This window comes from Crassostrea angulata, chromosome 2 (genome assembly GCF_025612915.1).
Source record: "Crassostrea angulata isolate pt1a10 chromosome 2, ASM2561291v2, whole genome shotgun sequence".
Classification (NCBI taxonomy): Eukaryota; Metazoa; Mollusca; class Bivalvia; order Ostreida; family Ostreidae; genus Magallana; species Magallana angulata.
In genome coordinates this window covers 32,317,397-32,324,898 of record NC_069112.1, presented here as the reverse complement: position 1 = coordinate 32,324,898, position 7,502 = coordinate 32,317,397, and the positions used below count along the sequence as shown (strand labels likewise).

At 32.8% G+C, this 7,502-nt stretch overlaps 1 long non-coding RNA gene across 2 annotated transcripts; it reads right to left on the bottom strand.

Annotated features, from left to right (window-relative positions):
- Positions 1-241: 241 nt before the first annotated feature.
- On the bottom strand, positions 242-2,057 carry LOC128170407 (uncharacterized). Of its 2 annotated transcripts, XR_008241827.1 has the most exons (4): positions 1,291-2,057; positions 971-1,045; positions 564-698; positions 242-443 (listed from the first exon to the last, which is right to left on the bottom strand). It is a non-coding gene; the product is annotated as an uncharacterized LOC128170407 (long non-coding RNA). The 2 variants fall into 2 exon arrangements; XR_008241826.1 differs by lacking the exon at positions 1,291-2,057 and having other exon boundaries at positions 249-443; positions 971-1,284.
- Positions 2,058-7,502: the final 5,445 nt, after the last annotated feature.

Sequence of the window (7,502 nt, the reverse complement as noted above, 5' to 3'; positions counted from 1 at the left end):
TGATTGCAGAACAAATTTACATAACTCGCTAATGCGGGTAATGTATTTTTTCTGCAATGTCGCTACATTCATATCCCGCATATGTCACCAAAAAAGCATTTTATTGTTTACATAATTATCTCAAATCATTACAGACCCTATATGCAAGTTTTTTAAATAAAGCAATAATCTAACATAAAAGCATTTGGGATTACATGTGTGTCTAATGTTCTTGCTAAATTTGAATAGGAAGTTTGAAAAACATTATTTTGTAAACCAAAATTTGACCAAAACCTTCATAATTAAAGCATGTTTTAGGTTAAATTCCTAACATATACTAGCATGATTTTGTTCCAAACATACTAGTATGATTTTTAAAACAGTCCTGGTTCTAGATGATACCAATGACCTGCAGTAATTTATCAGCAAACAACTGGATCTGTTTCTTGAATCTGTTGAACTTCCTAAAATGTATAAAAAAGAATGTTTCATTATGGCAATTTCTTACTACATGTACTTTCATTGTAACTGTTAAAATCCTTGACAACTACCTTATACTTAAAACAGAAAATTATATAGCATACCAAGTTGAATATATATGTGACCAGCACCTGGCAGGTGAAAACTGGTTTCTGTTTACATGGCTGCATGTATTTCTATGGGAACGGTTGCTCTTGCATATAATCTCTTTCATAGTATTATCCTCGTCCTCCATTAATCTAAAAGAAGGCAATAATATTTAAAACATGATACTGTTTGACAATTTTCAATATATGTAGCATAAATTATTATTAAATATCAGTAAAACTTTTCAATTCTCTGTTGACCTAGTACCCCCCCCCCCCCTCTAAAAAAAAGTCAACATTGATACAGCATGCAGTTGCCATTATATTCTCAGATTTACAATAATTCATTTACTAAAAGATATACATAATATATGGTTAAAAATTTAAAATCTGTATATCTTTACTTAATAAACACACACACTTACTTTTTTCATCTTGTATTAATGATGTATCTTCAATCTGGTGTACAGTCTGCTAGCTGGACTTGGTTGGGATTTTTTCTGCAATACAATGATACTCTTTTTAAAAGAGTCGGCCATAATTTGATTACATATAGAATGTACATCACTAGATATACATGGCTGCATAGACTTTGATATAGATGATAAAATCATGCACTTCTTATTAGAATTCTAGAAATATTCCAAATGTAATTCATTTCTAAGTGCAAAGCAATAATATAGAAATTGAGATAAGCAAACACAAATGAATTATTTAAAATGACTTGTTTGTACATCAGACTTACCCTGAATGGAAATGGTCTTCCACAACTAAAGCCATATCATCCAGGTCTTAAGCATGTCTATCTTTATGAAACCACTGCTTGCAGTTTCATTACTACATACAACACGCTGTGATTCTGCATATTTCTTGAAAAAATCAGGAAAATCTTCACAACAACTCCTGTCTTCTTTGCCCATTTCAAAATTTGATGGCGGAATGGCAATTGTCCAATCAGAATTCACGAAAGTCAAAGTTTGAAATTTTGGCCAATCACGATACAGCCACGATTAATACCGGGATAAATCTTTAAAATTTATTTTGGTTAAAAAACAATATTATTTACTTAATATTATCTTAAGAATTCTGCATTTAATTGAAACAAATTTTAGTAATATTTTCTTTCCTTACAACCTGTTAGTTTATTAACCGATCATCAAAACTCGGCATTTCCGGTCTCAAGAGCCGCCATTTTGAATAATTTGAGGGAATTTTAAAAATTAAATCAATTTAAATACCAATGCAATTTTTACAATTGATGAATATGTAAAACCAAAAATTATAACACCTTATTTAAATAAAACATGTTTCCCAAAGTTTAAAACACAGTCCTTATAGCTATGTGCTGTTATAAATTACGATGAGAGATAGGCTTGTACTGGGAAAACATACAGATGGAAATAGCAGTACTGTTCTTTGTTAACAGCATGTCTATTAATGAAATATGTGAATAAATATGATGAACCCATCTCATAATAACAAACAATGCTACCACCCCTCCCCAGCCCCCCCCCCCCCTTTCTTCGCATGCATTCGATGTCGTGGGAAAATTCTGAATCAATTTCTAGAAATCTGCTCTATTTCTTTCTTCATGGGGTAGGCCATGAAAAGTTGGAAAAATTTTCAGTGATAATATAAAGTTGATGCTACCCCTTAGTATTTAACAGTGTTTAAACGAAATCGTAATATGTCTAATGATGTTCAAGAGACCGATAACAAAATAATGCTTGCAGGAGCAAAATAAAAAATGTCTGCTGGTCAAAACACACACATCAACTTTTTATCTTAAACAAACATCAGTGTCATCACAGCACGGACTAAGCATGACCTCTTTAGACACCCTTTACTGTTAATCTGGGATGTGTGTGCGTTCAGGCGGAAAGTGATTTCCTGTTTCTGCCTTATAAAAACAATAAAATTTGGGACAGGTGTTTGTGTTGCAATTGATGGACTGGATTCCCGTTATAATGGTTATGTCATTGTTTTCAAACAAATCTTAGTGATTTTACTACCCAGTGTGTGATCAACCTACATCTACCCCCCCCCCCCCCCACTTATCGTGATTTTTATAAAAAAAAAAACAAAGATATAACGATATTTTATATTAGTTTTTAGATTTATTGTGATAAAAGTCTACTTTAGACTTGAACCTCTTGGATAAGATTCTCTTAAATTTTTAGTGTAAAAATGACAAAGTCCAAACACATTCACAAATTGACTAAGTTCAATGTAGGTACATTTTAGTTATACTGAAAAGTTTCTAAGTTCAATGTAGGTACATTTCAGTTATACTGAACATTTTCTAAGTTCAATGTAGGTACATTTCAGTTATACTGAAAAGTTTCTAAGTTCAATGTAGGTACATTTTAGTTATACTGAAAAGTTTCTAAGTTCAATGTAGGTACATTTTAGTTATACTAAGAAATTTCTAAGTTCCATGTAGGTACATTTTAGTTATAGGGCAAAAAGTTTAAGTCCAATCTAGGTACAAAAAAGTTTTAACTTTTATGTGCCTAAATCTTAGGTACATAAAAGTTACACTTTAGTTACAGAAAAGTTATGACTAAGTGTAACTTTTTTTTGTATGGGAAGTTAAAGATACAAGGAACAGTTTCGGATAAAGTACCGTCAATATTTTTGTAAAATTGAGAGTGACTGTACTTGAAGGTTTATCATTGTTGCGTAGATTCATGAAATGAATTTTAATGATTACCAATAGTTAGAGGGATGTCTCTTGTTGGAATTGGTAAGCAATATTAAGGCCCCTAATTTTAAGTACATGAGAAGCAGAAATAAATTGTGAAACTTGCGGCTATGACAGATATGTTGACTTTACAGTGAAATTGAAGGTTACAAACGGGAGGTTATATAACATGAAATGTAGGTGGATAGGATATTATATGCCTATTTAGTATTTACTGGGTATGAGGACAATAGCAAGTTTATTGTCCCCCAAGACAGCAAATATTTAATGAGGCAAAGCCAAGGGAAATAGTAGCTGTTGAATGGGACAATAAACTTGCTATTGTCCGAATAGTCAGTTAATTGGTATTTCATTATACAGAAGAAAACTTTATTTGTCAGCGATGCAGAATTTATTGATGATAAACAAATTAGAGTTAAATCAAACTTTGTATTTAATGTGGCGATCTTATTAGATCAGAGGTGTTCCGAGTTTAAGGTGATATGGGACACTTCCATGTTGTGACGTATTGTTTATTGAAATAAACAATAAAATAAAGTGTAATTATATAAGTACATGTAGTTTCTTCTCAAAAATGGTCACCTAACTCCTTAGCACAGTGGGTTAGAGGGTTTACTAGGAACCTATAAGTCATGAGTTCGAATCCCGCTGGGGTTTTTACAATTTTTACCTTTTCAAATATTTTTAAAAGCTATTTTTTGGTTAAATATTGTAAAATTTGAAAATTCTAAACCGGTGAAAAGTTTTCAATTATATAGTACTTTAATCCACATTAATATCGACAGATGTCCCATACCACCTTAAAAAGGAGGGAAATCAAATTCTGCTAATGAATGGTTTTGATGACTATTCACCATGGGCAGATAGCATGGATACTATTTTAGATAAAAAGGCATGTTTATGCGGGCGCCTTCTAGTGATCAATTTGTCGGTCTGTCCATCCGAGATGGCTTGACAGTAGCATAGCTTCTCTCCCCTTGGCCCAATCTGGCTCATACCTCATCCACAGGGTTCCTTTGGTTGAAGGATGTGCAGTGACCTTGAACCATGTTTTTAGGTATAAGGTTAAGGTCATAGCAGAATTATATATATAAAATCCTTGTCTGGGGCATATCTTTTTTCCCTTTGGTCCAATCTGGCTAATACTCACAGAGTGTCTCTATGGTTAAACGATGTGCAGTGACCTTGCATGAAATTTCTAGGTAACAAGTGAAGATCATATCGGATCATGCAAAAATCCTTTTTTGAGAGCATATATAATTTCTACTAACCCCTATTTGGCTCAGACTTCACATAAGCAGAGCTTTTGAGTAAAGGGTGAAAGGGTGTGTAGTGACCTTGAACCTATTTTCAGTGAAAAGAAACTGTGAAGGTCATATCATAATTATATTTTTAAAAATCCTTGTCCGGAGTATATCTTCTCTCCCTTTGCTCCATTCAGCTTCATACTTTACCCACATGATGCCTTTGTTCAAAATATATGCAATGACCTCGAATGATATTTGTAGATGAAGAGTCAAGGTCATATCAGATCACACAAAAATCCATATTTTAAGAGCATAGATATACTCTCCTTTTAGCCCCTATTTGGCTAATATTTTACCTTTACAGAGTTTATTGGTTAATGGCGTGCAGTGACCTTGAACCAAGTCTGTCAATGTGAAGGTCATAGCAGATCTTTTTAAAATTAGTTTTAAATAGTAGATTATTTTCCAAATATGCTTAATCTTGGTCAGATTGAACAAAAATGCATGTATGTTAGGGGGAATGAAATTGAATTAAAAGTTCTATGCCAGCTGGAAAAATTTCAAGTTATAGGTCAAGGTCAAAGCAGAATTCTCTGAAATAACATAAGTGGGGCCCTTTGAAATGTTCACCATTTCAATGTTGTCTGGTTCATAGTAATTTTACATAGAAAATATTCACAGAAGTACAGTAAAGTAAACTTAACATCGATAAGTTTCTGACAATTAATGACGCAACGAGCACACAGTACGAAAGGTCAACCTTTTGAAAAGCAGTGAAGAGGAAAAGTTGCTCAGAATTATGTTTTAAACAAAATTGATTTTTTACATAAATTTTAATTTTGCATTCTGGGTTAAGAAAAAAGATGTTAGTTCAAGGTAAAGTAAGCTTGTACCTAAAATGAAGTCAAATTTGTTAAGTCGTACTTAAACACATTGGTTTTTTAGTTAAGTCGTTCTTGAAATGGTTAAGGGTTTTTGGTTAAGTCATACTTAAAAACATTCGGATCATGTTAAGTTGTACCAAGAATCATTCGATTTTTTTTTCTTTTTGTACTTAGGTTTCTTTGTTACTAGATTAAGAACTCTGCTTCTTAGACGTACTTCTAGCGTTGCTTTTGACATTAGCGGAAAACCCACTCGTTGCTTTGCAACGAGCTTTGCTCTAGTTATTATTATTATTTTTTTCCACAAATTTTGTGCACGCGATATCTCGAAAACTATTCGGCCGATTTCGACCATTTTTTCACAGATGATTGCCAGTGGTCATAATTCTAGAAGTTTTTTGAAATTTTGAAATCGTCACTTCCGGTTCCGATTTACGGCCGATTTCGTCAGTTTTTACGACCTATTTTGTGCAGACATAAGCTCAGAGACTATAAGAGATATAAATATGAAATTTTCAGGATAGGTAGACCATAGTTTGAAGATGTGCAGAACGTAGTTTTGTTGCGCCAGTGGCGCAATTTCTTTGAGCTCGCCTAGGCTCGAAAATTGGATACGAATTTTGCATCAAATTTTTCATACATTTTGATCTGTAACTTTTTATCAGTTAATATTTTGTGAAGACATATATAACAAAAGTGGTAGATAATCAAAAGTTCTTTCCAACAAAATCAAGAAAAAGGGGCTGGCCCCTTTATTTAGAGGCCAAGACACTTATAAACTCTAATACAAATAACTTAAAAACGATTAAGATTTTGTAATGCATTATTGAAGCAAAGTTGTTGACCGTAACAATATCTATCAGGAAAAATCATGACCACGCCCATTTTTTACGTAACTAGGGATTTTTAGGGGCCAAAGTACTGAAACTTTGACGCAATATATCTAGAGAAGGAGAGATATTTTGTTAAGCTTTGTAGAAGAGAAAATGCTTGCGTTGATGATTCTAATCGATTCCATCAATCAAAACACTGATGTATGTCCCCATTAAGGATCTAGAGGGCTGGCCCCTAAAATATTCAATCATTCGTATCTAAAAAATAATAAACAATTTTAGATAGACGTAAGAGCAAAAAGTGTTAGAATTTGTGAGACCTTTCGATTGAATTTAAGAAAATTGGGACTGGCCCCTTAAATTAGGGGCCAAGACACTCGTAAACTCTAATACAAATAACTTAAAAATGATAAAGATTTTTCAATGCGTTTTAGAAGCAAAGTTGTTGATCGTAACAATATCTATCAGAAAAAATCAATGCCACGCCCCTTTATTACGTAATTAGGGATTTTTAGGGGCCAAAGTACTTAAACTTTGACGCAATCTATCTAGAGAAGTAGCAATATTTTGTTAGACATCATAAAAGAGAAAATGTTTGCAGTTTTTGTCATTTAAATCCATTCCATTTAACAAAATACCAATATCTGTCCCCATTAGGGATCTACAGGGCTGGCACCTAAAATATTCAAACATTTGTATCTCAAAAATGATCAACAATTTTAAATAGGTGTAAGGACAAAAAATGTTAGTATTCTTAAGACCTTTTCAAAGAAATCAAGAAAAAGGGGCTGGCCCCTTAAATTAGGGGCCAGGGCACTCTTAAACTCTATTACAAATAACTTAAAAACGATAAAGATTTTGTTATGCTTAATAGAGGCAAAGTTGTTGATCGTACCAATATCGATTAGAAAAAATTATTGCCACGCCCATTTATTACGTAATTAGGTATTTTTAGGGGCCTAAATACTTTAACTTTGACGCAATATAACTAAAGAAGTAGAAATATTTTGTTAGACATCATAGAAGAGAAAATGTTTGAATTTATGATTTAAATCGATTCCACATATCAAAACACGAATTTCTGTCCCCATTACGGATCTAGAGGGCTGGCCCCTAAAATATTCAATCATTTGTATCTAAAAAATGAATAACAATTCTATATAAGTGTAAGAACAAAAAATGTTAGTATTTGTGAGACCTTTCGAATGAACTCAAGAAAAAAGGGCTGGTCCCTTAAATTAGGGGCCAAGACACTCTTAAACTCTATTACACATACCTTAAAAACGATC